General features: G+C 45.3%; 1 long non-coding RNA gene across 1 annotated transcript; it reads left to right on the top strand.

The window, feature by feature from the left end:
• The first annotated feature begins 316 nt into the window (after positions 1–316).
• Positions 317–12,311, top strand: LOC109256542 (uncharacterized). Its single transcript, XR_002075704.2, has 4 exons — positions 317–830; positions 1,995–2,181; positions 9,518–10,455; positions 10,700–12,311. It is a non-coding gene; the product is annotated as an uncharacterized LOC109256542 (long non-coding RNA).
• Positions 12,312–12,601: the final 290 nt, after the last annotated feature.

Below are 12,601 nucleotides of genomic sequence, written 5' to 3' on the forward strand. Positions count from 1 at the left end.
AGAGGGAGGAGACGACTTCCCAATGGAAAACAGCATTTGCAAACCATATATCTGATAAAAGAGGTTCATATCCAAAGGATACTTTTTAAAAAAAAAAAAATTTTTTTTAACGTTTATTTATTTTTGAGACAGAGAGAGACAGAGCATGAATGGGGCAGGGGCAGAGAGAGAGGGAGACACAGAATCCGAAGTAGGCTCCAGGCTCTGAGCCATCAGCCCAGAGCCTGACGCAGGGCTCGAACTCACGGACCGCGAGATCGTGACCTGAGCTGAAGTCGGATGCTCAACCGACTGAGCCACCCAGGCGCCCCTAAAGGATACTTTTTAAGACTCCTATAACTCAACAGCAAAACAAACACAAAGCGTCTAATTTTAAAATAAGCCAAAGAGCTGAATAGACGTCCGTCGAAGGAAGGTATATGAATGGCCAACGTGTGCTTGAAAAGATGCTCAACATCACCCACGTTAGAGAAATGCAGATCAGAAGCACAGTGAGCTATCGCATGCCCGCTACAATGGCCATCGTCACAAAGTCAAGAGATAACCGATGCTGGTGAGGATGTGGAGAAGAGGCAACACCGTGCACCACGGGTGGGGATGGAAGCTGGTCCAGCCACGACGGGAAACAGGATGGAGGGTCCTCCGAAGGTTACAAATGCACCTACCACGTGAACCAGCAATGCCACGTTTGGGTCTATAGCCAAAGGAGTTGAAAACGGGATCTCGAAGAGATATTTGCACCCCGTGTTCATTGCAGCGTGACTTTCAGTAGCCGAGACAGGGTAGCAACGTGAGTGCCCATCGACAGAGGAACGAATGAAGAAGATGTGGTATGTATATACAAGGGAACGTTATTCAGCCAGAAAGGGGGGGAGGGAATCCTGCATTTGTGACAAATATAAATGGACCTTGAGGGCATTCTGCCAACTGAAATAAGTCCAACAGAGAAAAACAAATACTGTGTGATTTCACTTACATGTGGAATCTAAGAGCAAAACCGAAAAAACAAAAGCCACACTCATAGAAAGAGATCAGATTTGTGGTTATCAGAAGCAGGGGGGTGGAGGGTGCGGATGAGGAAACTGGAGACAGGTGGTCAAAGGTCCAAATTTCCAGTTAGAAGATAAAGAAGTCCTGGGCATGTGATGTACAACGCGATGACTATAGCTAACGCTGCGGTAGGTACGTGAAAGTTGGCAAGAGCGTAAATCCTAAGAATTCTCATCACAACAAAAACAATTTTTTCTCTCTTCCTTCCTTCCTTCCTTCCTTCCTTCCTTCCTTCCTTCCTTCCTTCTTTCCTTCCCTCCTTCCTTCCTTCTTCTTTCTTTCTTTCTTTCTTTCTTTCTTTCTTTCTTTCTTTCTTTCCTTCTTTCTTTCCTTCCTCCTTCCTTCCTTTCTCCCTTCCTTCCTTCTTTCCTTCCTTCTTTCTTTCCTTCCTCCTTTCTTCCTTTCCTTCCTTCTTTCCTTCCTTCCTTCCTTCTTCCTTCCTCCTTCCTTCCTTCCTTCCTTCCTCCTTCCTTCCTTCTTCTTTCTTTCTTTCTTTCCTTCCTTCCTTCCTTCCTTCCTTCCTTCCTTCCTTCCTTCCTTTCTTCTCTCTCTCTCTCTTTCTTTCTGTATCTATATCAGATGGTGGATGTTAACCAATTGTGGTCATCATTTCACAATATATGTAAGTCAAGTCATACTGTTCAAAAGCTTGAGCAGGGCTGTATGTCAATTATATCTCAATAAAACTGGGTGGGGAGGGAGAAGTGCTTCTAGAAAAATCTGATTAGAGAATGGGAGGAGCAGGGTGGAGAAGGCAGGAGGCCCACTGTGGTTGTTAGTGTCCAGGAGGGCCCCCGATCATCCTCACTGCCTGGTACCCTTTCTTGCCATCCTGTCCCACGTTGTGCCGGCTGCTCTGTGTGACCGACAGCAAATAGCCCAAGTGATGATCTGTCCTTTCTGAGATTAGATTCTGTTTCTGTGCTCTCTTGCTCACTTACTAGCTCTCTCCTCTTGGATCATTTGCTTTGGGAAAAGACAGCTGCCACGTCGTGTGAGCAGCCCTATAGAGAGGCCCATCTGGCAAGAAACCGAAGCCTCCTGCCAACAGCCATGTGAGTGATCTTGGAAGCAGACCCTCCGTCCCCATCAGACGACTGCAGCCCCTGCTGACAACCCGCCTGCAGCCAGGTGAGCCGCTCCCGGATTCCTGACCCTCAGATACTGAACGAGATGATAAATGCTTGTTGTTTTAAGCCATTAATTTTGGAAGGAGTTTGCAATGCATCAGTGGATAAATGAGGTACCCAGCAAGGATGTGATTTGAGGCAAAGTCCTGGCCTCGACTTGATCTGCAGGGGAACTCTGGAGTGTAAGTTACACCTCACAGTTGGTCCCTACTTGAAGCAAGGGAGCTGGGTTTTCCTGCTCTTAGTTCAGTGAGTCGTAGGCTGCCTTGACTTTTGCTTCTCTGTACTTGGGGCCGGAGGCTCCACTCGTGCGGATTCTAGAGAGAGTCTAAACTATGCGTCCTTTGATGCAAAGGTTACAGAAGCTGGGGGACTCAGGGGGAGAGGTACCCAGAAATCTCAGAAGGGATTCAAGGGATATGGGCTGAGCCCTGATAGTACTAACAAGGACATACCTGGCCTTGGACTTTGCCCTGTAGATGATAGGGAGCCATCACAATTCAAGCAAGGATGGTTCTGGTTAGTCCCTTCTGCCAACAAACGCTCTTTGTGAGAAACAATCAAGTATCAGAGATCTGACTGCTGCAGCCCTCGCTTTGCTGTTCCCTACCTTTTCTCTCTAAATGGTAGATACACAAATATATGTTATAAATATAATCCGTGTGTAACTCTGACTTAATGAGTAACACAGCTTTTTCTTCCTCTAAGAATTGTCAACATCTTTTTTATAAGTGGTTTAAAAAAAAAAACACAGAACTTGGCACAGCGATCTCTCGCTTTGTAAACTAGAGGCATTTCTAAGCAAAAAAAAAAAAAAAATTTTTTTTAATTTTTTTAAAGTTTATTTATTTTCAGAGAAACAGAGTGAGCGGGGGAGGGGCAGAGACAGAGACAGAGAGAGAATCCCAAGCAGGCTCCACGCTATCAGCGTGGAGCCCAGTGCTGGTCCGGAACTCACGAACCACGAGATCATGACCCGAGCCGAAACCAAGAGTCGGACGCTTAACCGACTGAGCCTCCCAGGGGCCCCCCAGTTTTTTTACATGATTGAAAATAATGATTATTTTAATGATTCATCAAACTATCAATTAAAAATAAATGAAGTAATTTATTTTCTTTTGGGGCTATGATCACACTGGCAGCCCAAGAAGCCTTAGTATAATCAGGCCAGAGATGCCAAGGGTGGGAAGGAAGTTATGGACACAGGTAACATTGGGAAGCAGAGGGGGTAGGAAAGTGATGGAGACTTGGGTCGAGGAAGAGGGAGAAATGACGGATGCTTCCAAGGCTCTTCACGTGGGTGAGAGAGAGAGAGAGATGGAAACAGAAACAGAGATTGTTTAAATACTGAAGAAGAACTTTTTTTTTATTTAATGTTTATTTATTTTTGACACACAGAGAGAGAGACAGAACACGAGTGGGGGAGGGGCAGAGAGAGAGGGAGACACAGAACCCGAAGCAGGCTCCAGGCGCTGAGCTGACAGCACAGAGCCCCATGCAGGGCTTGAACTGGTCAACCTCGAGATCATGACCTGAGCTGAAGTTGGACGTTCAACCCACTGAGCCACCCAGGTGCCCCTGAGGAAGAACTCTGGGCATTCAGCCTTAAGCTCGTCAGGCTGGTTTCCCTCTGCCCCCTGTCCCTTCTCTATATTCAGCTTATTAAACGTCTACTCCAAGAACCTTGCCAACACTGTGAGAGCTGTGCTAGCAATCTAGATAGTTTTTCTGTCTTGAACTTGAGGCAAGATGAGAGACGTAAACAAATAATCATGACACTGCATGATAAAAGACGGTAGTTTTGGAAAATAGAGATTTTCTTTTTTTTTTTTAACATTTACTTATTTTTGAGACAGAGACAGAGCATGAACGCGGGAGGGTCAGAGAGAGGGAGACACAGAATCTGAAACAGGCTTCAGGCTCTGAGCTGTCAGCACAGAGCCCGACGCAGGGCTCGAACTCACGGGCCACGAGATCATGACCTGAGCCGAAGTTGGAAGCTCAACCAACTGAGCCACCCAGGCGCCCCTGTTTATTTATTTTTTTTGAGAGAGAGAGAGACAGAGATCAAGGAGGGGAGGGGCAGAGAGGGACAGAGAGAGAATCCCAAGCAGGCTCCACAGTGTCAGCGCAAAGCCCGACACAGGGCTTGAACCCATAAACCGTGAGATCGTGACCTGAGCCAAAATCAAGAGTCAGATGTTTAACCGACTGAGCCACCCAGGGACCCCGGAAAATAGAGGTTTTCTTATTTCCATCATTTCTGTATTACAAACTGCCGTTGTTTCCCTTAGTTCTCTTCCTTCTTTTTTTTTTTTTTAATTTACCTTTATTTTTATTTTGAGAGAGAGAGAGAGAACATGAGCAGGGGAGGGGCAGAGAGCGAGGGAGAGAGAGAGAGAGAGAGAGAGAGAGAGAGAGAGAGAGAGAGAGAATCCCAAGCAAGTCCTGCACTGCCAGCACAGAGCCCAATGCGGGGCTCAAACTCACCAACTGTGAGATCAGGACCTGAGCCGAAACCAAGAGATGGACTGAGCCACCCAGGTGCCCCTGTTCTCTTCCTTCTTGAGCTTCTCCTTCCCTCATCTCCATTTTCTTCTCGTCCATCAATTCCCCGGGTCATTTAACATCTTAGCTAAAATCTCTGTGCCCTGCCTCTGTTTCTGTGTGCCCTGCTCTGCCCGTCCTGCTGTGCTGCTTAGCTCCGAGGTCCCCGTGGAAAGCTTTTCCACTGAATCAAACTGTGCATGTGTCTGCATTGATGTTTTCTGTGTTGGTTGGGTTCCCCTGAGAGGCCGGTGCCCGAAATGTAGAATTTGATATTCAGTAACGCTGCATGTGGGGCTCACAGTATATACCCGTGTCTCAGGTGTGCAAGTGACAAGGTGTTAAGGTTTCAGAGAACTGTCACTCCTTAGCAGACACACATAGTTCATAGGGATCATCATTACCAATTGGATTTTCCAGTCCCCAGTCCCCCTGGGTTTTCAGGGCTCTGCCTGTGCTCACAGCAGCAAGCCAGACCCTCATCCCTGGGGCTCTCCTGGGGAAACAGGCTCATGGCGGCCAATGGGATTGGCAAGGATTCTGTTGGAACTAATGGGTTCTCTGGTTACTTGGAGTGGCCTCAACCGTCCCTCCCCAACCTACTTCCTCTTTGCTATTATTATCCGATTCCCGCTCAGATGGTCCCATTTTGTCCCAGCAGCTTTACATGATGCGGGGAGAGGAGCTGGCAAGATGGAACCCAACTCGGGCTCGGAACTGAAGATGCTTTAATTCTCAGCTTTGAATCACCTCCGATCTTGAAATGATGACTGAAACTAGCATGGTCTAAACACAACAGGAACTAATTCTGGCTGTGACCTGACTGCTGATTGGGTCTGGATCTTAGTCTCTGCCCTTTCTGCTCTCCTCCGAGGTCGCAAGGGCTCGGTCTTTTCTCTTGTGGGTTTGCGGAAGTAAAACTAACAAACTTATCTACCCGCCACAGGTAGTCAACCACAGGAGATGCTACCTGGGCGTAAGAGTATTCTTGTTATAAAAGGAATCTGTGTGAGCCTTTTCAGCCAGACCCAGGTTTGGGTTAGACTTGGCAAGCTGGCAGTTTCTTTCTTCCATGGCTTCTGTTATCGTGCTACTGAGTCTGAGATCAGAGTGAGGCTGGGCCGGGTCGACTGTGGCAAGGCTGTTCAGCTGGAGGGCCAAATATTGTTCTCTAGCTCCTGATGTAGAGACACTAAGAATTTCTATGTTCCAGTCTTTTAAAAAAAGTGCATACAAATGTGGCACCTGGGTCACTCATTCGTTTATCAATCTCAGTATGTGATACAAGTGAGGTGAGGTGGTGAGGCGAGCCCTTGGCTAGTCCTCAGGCAGCAAGGAAAATTGTCGGCTACTGTTTTCAACATTAAGTGGTGTCGCAGTGGGCAAGAAAAAGTGCCTTTACGTTTGCTGAATTATAGAGGGGTCTAGCGTCCCTCCCTCGTCTTCATCGGGATCTGATTTCCATGACTGTATACTTTCCCATAATTTTTCTTGAGCCCTTTTCAACTATTCTTGTTCTTTTTCATAATGCTTTGTGTTTTTTCCCAAAGTTGGCTCCCCCACATGAGTGGAAGCTGATTCTATCTGTCAGATAAGAGTTGGCATCGGATTTCAGGATTTCATTGTCTAACTCATGTCCAGGCGTGGGCGAGGCTCTCGGGGGGGTGCTCCTTGCGTATGCTTCTTTCAATCTAGACTTAGAGGGACGCCTGGGTGGCTCAGTCGGTCGAGTGTCCAACTCTTAGTTTCAGCTCAGGTCATGATCCCAGGGTCGTAGGATCGAGCCCTGTGTCAGGATCTGTGCTGAGTTTAAGATTCTCTCTCTCTGTCCCTCTCCCCCACTTATTCTCTCTCTCTTAAAAAAAAAAAAAAAGACTTAGACAAATCATCTGCTTCTCCATACAACTACCACACAATGATGATTTAAGGATGAAATCACTACAATAGCCACTGCAGTTCAAACAGATGTGCGAGGGAAAGAGATATATGGCAACCACTCGTCCATAGCTATTCTGACATCTAGCCAGGCAAATGTCTGTTCCTTGATTAGCGCTCAGTACGAGACCTTGAGAGTTATTGCCATGGCTCTTGTCTTTACCCTCTGGGCTTCTGATTCTACACTCTGAGTCATTCTTTCCTTTCTTCCCCACCCCCTGCCCTCAGCTTTACTGAGCTATAATTCACATATAACATGGTATAAGTTTAAGGTGAACAATGTAATGATTTGATATATGTATAGGTTGCAAAATGATTACTGTGATAAAGCTAGTTAACACATTTGTTTCCTCACATAGTTACAAATTGTGTGTGTGTGTGTGTGTGTGTGTGTGTGTGTGTGTGGTGAGAATATTTAAGATGTACTCTCTTAGTAACTTTCGAATATGCAATACAGTATTGTTACCTGTAATCACCATGCTGGCCACTAGATTCCCGGAACGTATCCATCTGAAAACTGGAAGCTTATACTCTTTGAATGCCTTCACCCATTTCCCACTCCTGCATCCTGCCCCCGACAACCGCCAATCTGCTCTCTGATTTTTTTAGTTTGTTTTTTTAGAATCCACATATAAGCGATCGTGCAGTATTTGTCTTTCTCTGCCTGAATTATTTCACTTAGCCTAATACCCTCAAGGTTCATCCATGTAGTTGCAAATGGCAGGGTTTCCTTCTTTGTTATGACTGAATAATAATTCCAGTGTGTGTGTGTGTGTGTGTGTGTGTGTGTGTGTGTGTATACCAAGTTTTCGTAACCCATTCATTTATTGATGGACACTTGGATTGTCTTCATATCTTGGCTAATTGCAGGTAATGCTGTAACAAACATGGGTTGCAAATATCTTTTTGAGATGATGATTTCATTTCCTTCAGATACATACCCAGAAGTGGAAATCCCACTGGTCAAAGGGTAGTTCTATTTTTAATTTTTTGAGGCACCTCCACACTGTTTCCCACTGTGGCTGCACCAATTTATGTTCCCACCCACAGTGCACAAGGGTTCATTTTTTTTTCACCTCCCCAAGTGGCTTGAACTTCCTCACAGTATGGTGGCCTCAAGGTGGTCAGACTTCTTAAAAGGTGGCTCAAGACTCCAGTATAAGTGTCCCGGTGAACAAGAAGAAAACTACACCATCGTTTTCTCATTTGTGGCTTCAGAAGTCATAGCACGTTACTTCTATCATATTCTATTGGATACATGTGAGTTACAAGCCTGCCCAGATCCACGAGGAGGAGACAGAGGCTCCCCCTCTTGATGGAAGGATTGTCAAAGAATATAAACATACATAAACATATATAAAATATAAAGATATAATTGGTGGATATATCTTAAAACCGATATAATATCTAAGCTTTAAACACATTAATTCACAATATTTCTACTCCAGTTATAAGATAGAGAATTTTCCTAACAATTGAGAGACAGTGAGCTGTGCTGGAGATAATTCTCAGTTCAAGGACCTGGACATATCTTTTTTTAGATATCCAAAGGACTAGCCCAGGATTGGCAAACTTTTTCTGCAAAGGGCCAGATTGTAAATATTTTAGGCTTTGCAGGCCAGATGGTCTCTGTTGCAACTCCTTGACTCTGCTGTTATAGTACAGAAGCAGCTGTAGACAACACATAAACAAGCGAGCATGCATGTATTTCAATAAAACTTTATTTATAAAAACACGCAGTGAGCCAAACTTGGTCCACAGGTCATTGTTGGCTGACTCCTGGACTAGACCATGGTTCTCTACCGAGCTCCAGACTAGCCATGGAGGGGGCAGGGCTCAGTGGTAGATATCAGAAAAAAAATGATGCTGATGTTGGCAAGTCTGGGCTTAGGTAGCTTGAGACCCTGTCTCTACCGACCTCTGATGGTGGCTGATTGAGGGTCTGAAGGCACTCCTGAATTTCCCTTAACATCAAAGTACCAGCTGGGAGAGTTTACCTAAACATGTGTTTACATGAAAATATAATTTCTCTTGCTGGACAAGGTAGATCCCCTGTTAAAGCTCAGTGATTGTTCAGTCTTGGCTGGTGGACAGCAAAAATCATGGCGCTCAGCAGGTCCTTGAAAAATCTTCTAGGGCCCTGCTTAGTAGAGAGGATGGAAACGATTCAAGTCCAGGACTCTAATTTCCAGAAAAAGTCTCTGTCGGATTAAGGCAATTCCTCTGTCTCAAGAGACAGTCTGGTAAACCTGAAAATCATCAGAACAACAGTTTTCAGTGCGGACCAAATTAGAAACACAGCATTAAGATTTAGGGCACAGAAAAGGCTGATAGAGAGATTAGGCTCCCTCATTATCAGAAGAACATCAAAGGGGATCAACGATCTCTGACTCGGCACCTAATTCATCACCTATCCCTTTATGGCCAGCGTCATGGCCAGATCTTGCCCTTTCTGGTTAGGAATCTGTGTTAGTACAAAAAGGAGAGAGAGTGACATTTGACTTAATGTCATGACCCCTTGTCTGCTCTATCTGAACTCCCAAGTTAAATCGGCTCTGGTTATTTATATGGTCTCTGGGGCTGTGTGTCAAGGGGGAAAGTGTTCACTCTTATTTACGGTTCTAACTCAAAGGCTAAGCTATAAGGTAAAACAGCTAACACGTCGCCCAATAGTTGCACACCATTATTTTGGTACAGAGTTACATTTGCGTTCTTTGTCGTAACTTCAGTCCAGGAACGGGGGGAAATGGGGTTGCTGCCATGGAAGGAGCCCGTCTTTCTCCTGCAGTCTTGTTTGTCTGGCCTTTCTCCTCTATTCCTTTTGATCTTGTAACCGCAGGGGTTTGACCTTACAGGGTTTGACCATGACTATAACTGTGTAACGCACAGACGTGGATCGATTACTGATACAGCCAACACACTTCCAAGGCTCAGAACTACAATGAGTTTCTGAAGATGAGGCAATAACTTCCGGAGCATGGAAGACAGAAAAGATCCAGCGTTCGATGGTGGCGAGGTGTAGAAGCGATCTGTTTTGAAAGCTTATTCTGCCAATTATTGGTCAGTGCGTGTCGCATCCATCCATTCGTTCAATCTGTCTGCCGTTCCGTGCCTTTACCTGGGAAATGGAGGTGATTTTCTATGCTCCATAGGGCTCTCGTGGAGATTGTGTGACATCATTGATTATTATTGTGACTTTGCCAAGTGGCTTGCTGTGGCCTGAGGAATGTAGTTGGGAATGACACCCCATGAATTCTGAGCCCAGGCTTTAAAGGCATTGTGTGTTTTTGCTGGCTCCTCAGGGAGCCACTCTTCTGCCTCCCAGGTGCCCTGGGCCCCAGAACGGGAGCAGAGTGACCCCAGGTGACATGAGCCAGACCTGAAGCCTGGCCAAGCCCAGGAGCACACCGCTGAACCCTAGCTGAGCTGCAGGCGTGGGAATGAGAAGTAATTGCCTACTGCTTTCGGCCACTGATGCTTTGTAATTGTTTGTTATGTGACAACAGCTAACTGATACAGCCACAGAGAGATGAATCAAAGACACAACGAGCTTTCAGCCCAGGCATGTGGGAGACAGAGGAGGGAGGGTCACACTCTGGGAGAAACTCATCGTGTGATCGTTGAGCAGTGCCCTTTGTCTATCTGGTTCTTGTTTCTTCTAATGTGAGGAGATTATATACTCATTGTAGATGGCCCCATATAATCGCAGTTCTAGGTAAAAACTTTCTGTATCTATAGACTTACTGTCCTATGTGTATAGACCAATCTGTAATATTTGTTCAGGGGCGCCTGGGTGGCTCAGTCGGTTAAGCGGCCGACTTCGGCTCAGGTCACGATCTCGCGGTCCGTGAGTTCGAGCCCCGCGTCGGGCTCTGTGCTGACAGCTCAGAGCCTGGAGCCTGTTTCGGATTCTGTGTCTCCCTCTCTCTCTGCCCCTCCCCTGTCCATGCTCTGTCTCTCTCTGTCTCAAAAATAAATAAATGTTAAAAAATATATATATATATATATATAAAAAATATTTGTTCAGAAACGAGAAGCCTGAAAGGGCCCCGCTGACTTCAGTAAAATGACGAACAACACGGATACATTGAATAGGACCTTGTTTCTAAATTCCTGCAACAGTATGGAGAAGGACCCTCAGCCTTGGAAGAATTAGATTTAAGGCCAATGAAGGGAGCTAGTTGTATAAGAAAATTTGAGACCCCTTTCTCACAAAGTTATCCCGAAGTGATAGCACAAGCCAATTATATAAACTTTTAGCTTTAGAGAAGATTTAAAGCCCAGGGGCCATGGATGAATTTCATCAGCTAGTATAGTATGCTTTAAAAAGAAGTTACTTGACAACGTGGAAGGATGGAGGCGATTACATACACATATATTTCCATAAAAATACAATTTCTTTTGTAACATTCCAAGATCTGACAACACAGATCTTCTAGTAAAGCAAGAAACAGCCATTTGGAACACGAGTGAGAGCTTTCTCCTTTTGATAGGAATTAACATTTCTTTCTTTAAAGAAAAATAAAAAGTTTATTTTTGAGAGAGAGAGAGAGAGCGTGCATGAACATAAGCAGGGGAGGGGCAGAGAGAGAGAGAGAGAGAGGGAGAGAGAGAATCCCAAGCAGGTTCCACGCTGTCAGCATGGAGCCTGACGTGGAGTTTGAACCCACGAATTGCGAGACCATGACCTGAGCCGAAGTCAAGAGTTGGCCACTCAACCGACTGCACCACCCAGGCGGCCGGGACTTTACGTTTCTGATTTACCGCAGTGCTCATCTGACCAGCACTATCTGCCTTGCCCCCGAAACCCGTGGAGTTTATTATCCTTGGTTTTGACAAACCCTAATGACTGATCCTAAACTGGTCTAGATACAGAGGTCTTGATTACGTGAAAATCACCATCCATAGTTTTAAATTGTTGTCATGAAAAGTAACTAGATCCTTTCTCAAGGAGCTCTGTGGTGTGTCCATCCCGGCAACTCGGAGACCTACCTTTCTAGATACTTTATAGAGAACAAGTTTGCTCGGGGTCTTCTTTCAATGGTTGGATGTTGAAAGGGCAGTTGAACCCTGAACCCGTCTTCTCATCTCCTGCCTTGTTCCTTCTCCTTTATTCCACATTTCGGTCAATAGTGTCACCCATTCACTCAGACTAGACACCTACAGATCCGATTTTCTTCTTGCCTTCACACCCAAGCTAATTCACACCCAAGTTACAACTTCTCTGTAATCTCTTCTGTGTCAATCCCTCTTTATTCTGTTCATCTGGCCACTGCTTTAGCACAAATTGTAGCTGGATTATTGTAAATAATAATAATAATAATAATACCCCCCAAACTAATTGGTATGTCTGATGACTTCGTGTATCCATCAATGGGTATAATTGTTATGTCTTCGTGTACCCATCACCCCACACAACTCCATCCTGTAATAGAATGAGATTTCTCAACATGCATCATCTGTTCATGTCGCCCTCCTTTTAAAAACTTTTCAGTAACTGATTTGTCATTGGCCATAAACTCAATGCAAGAAATTCCAAAATTGAATGCTATCTTTCCTCTTAAATCTTATTATCTCTTGCTACCTTTTGCTGCAAATCCTATGTCATGACCATTCTGACACAGTTGCAGAATAAACTCTTCAAATGTATGGCTCCTTTTTTGTTTGTTTGTTTGTTTTTTCTGGTCCCCCTGCCTGGAATGGTCCACTTTCCATGGCAGTCAAGAAAACTGCTACTCATATATAAAGTATCAGATCGGGGCGCCTGGGTGGCTCAGTCGGTTGAGCGTCAGAATTCACCTCAGGTCATGATATCACAGTTCGTGTGTTCGAGCCCCACATCGGGCTCTGTGCTGACAGCTCAGAGCCTGGAGCCTGTTTCAGATTCTGTGTCTCCCTCTCTCTCTGCCCCTCCCCTGTTCATGCTCTGTCTCTCTGTC

The sequence above is a fragment of the Panthera pardus genome, unplaced genomic scaffold (genome assembly GCF_024362965.1).
Source record: "Panthera pardus isolate Hobbes unplaced genomic scaffold, ASM2436296v1 HiC_scaffold_5, whole genome shotgun sequence".
In the NCBI taxonomy this organism is placed as follows: Eukaryota; Metazoa; Chordata; class Mammalia; order Carnivora; family Felidae; genus Panthera; species Panthera pardus.